Source organism: Egretta garzetta, unplaced genomic scaffold, assembly GCF_000687185.1.
Source record: "Egretta garzetta isolate BGI_Z169 unplaced genomic scaffold, ASM68718v1 scaffold34, whole genome shotgun sequence".
In the NCBI taxonomy this organism is placed as follows: Eukaryota; Metazoa; Chordata; class Aves; order Pelecaniformes; family Ardeidae; genus Egretta; species Egretta garzetta.
The window spans coordinates 2,031,568-2,033,154 of NW_009259586.1; the positions used below are offsets into that span (position 1 = coordinate 2,031,568).

Sequence of the window (1,587 nt, forward strand, 5' to 3'; positions counted from 1 at the left end):
AGGGCGGAGGCTTCTCTGTGCTCGGCGGGCACCGGTGTCCGTCCCCGGAGCGGATCTCCCCAGCAGGGCTCCTCACTCCAGGGGGAGCAGGGTCGGAGAGGGAACAGCAGAGGTGCCACGAGCAGGCAGGGCAGAAACGGCTGACCTGAATTTTGCGGGTGTTGTGTGAGAAAAATATGCCGATCTGCCTAGATAATTCAGCAGTAGCGGTGTGTGTCCCTACTCCGTGTCCGAATTCACTCAGTGAGGCAGATGGGAAGAGGCCTTCAATTGGTACAAAAAGTATTATGAGAAATAAAACAGAGCACGTGTGCAAAGTTGACGTGGAGAGTGACACAGTTTTTCTCGCTGATGGTATGAGCTGAGTCAGAACTGAATGCAGCAATGGACTGCAATGATGGAAATGATGGAATGCAAAAATGGACTTTGCAATGCAAAGGAGTGGGAAATAAAGAATGCTCTTCATTTAAATGCGTGACATGCAGCGATCAGGAGAGCCGTTTCAATGCCAGAACCCACACTACACCATGTCCAGAGAAAACAAGATCATGAGGAGAGCAGAAGAAATGTGGGAAACAAAACTTGAGAAGGTACTGGCCAGTGGCAACACTATAATTTGAGTCTGGAGGCAAGTCCCTGGAGGGCCAAAAGGTTCGTGGCAGACTTTCGCATTTTGTCAGCCATTTCTCTGCAACAAGCACAGTAAACTTTGTAAGTATTAGTACAGTCAGTGCATGTGCTAAAGAAAGCTTCTGGACCCACCTTCTGTGTATAACCCTGAGGCCACCAGATCTCAGCTTGAGGAGAACAAGCCCCATGCAGAGCAGGGAGGAGTTTGAGCCAGGTAAGGTGTGCTCACGGGCACTCGGACCTCACTCCTGTGTGAGCTGGCACAGGCAGGACTCAGGGAACAACCACAAAACCGTGGATGAAATGCAAAGAGCAAATTTATTTTCATTGCCTTGCGGCTTGGGGGTGCAGAACCCGGGCAGAGGCACACAGGTGGGAACGCGGGCACTGTGGAGCTCGGTCCATGCTGGAGGATCACCAAACCTGCTGTTTTCCCCTATGTATCGGGTTCGCGCAGGCGTAGCTTACCACTGTGCTTTGATCCTTCCCACAGCAGGGCAGGAATCTCGGGCAGGTTCCATAGGGTGCCTCCAAGTCTGTCACAGGCCTGTGTTATCTAAGCGCCGACGTTCTGCCTGTCAAGCACAGAAGGCTGAACAGCGCTTAGCGTGATATATGTGGTTTCCTACACCCCAGCTGCGAGTCACTCGGCCGTGTTTACAATCCCCCTCGACAAACCTTGTGTTATTTTCCTATACTCCCCATCCTTGCGCCTTCCAGGTCCGCGGGCACCGTGACAGGGCAGGGGTGCGAATGGAACAAGCCCCTTCCTGCAGGCAGCCCCTCTCATTCTGCCGCGTCCACAGGGGCCCCGGGAACCGCCTGAGGGGAGAAAAAAAAAAATATGGAACGCTTCACGAATTTGCGTGTCATCCTTGCGCAGGGGCCATGCTAATCTTCTCTGTATCGTTCCAATTTTAGTATATGTGCTGCCGAAGCGAGCACGGGTCACCCCTT

General features: G+C 52.7%; 1 non-coding gene across 1 annotated transcript; it reads right to left on the reverse strand.

Moving 5' to 3' along the window:
- Positions 1–1,468: 1,468 nt before the first annotated feature.
- Positions 1,469–1,575, reverse strand: LOC118452186. Its single transcript, XR_004841876.1, has one exon. It is a non-coding gene; the product is annotated as a U6 spliceosomal RNA (small nuclear RNA).
- Positions 1,576–1,587: the final 12 nt, after the last annotated feature.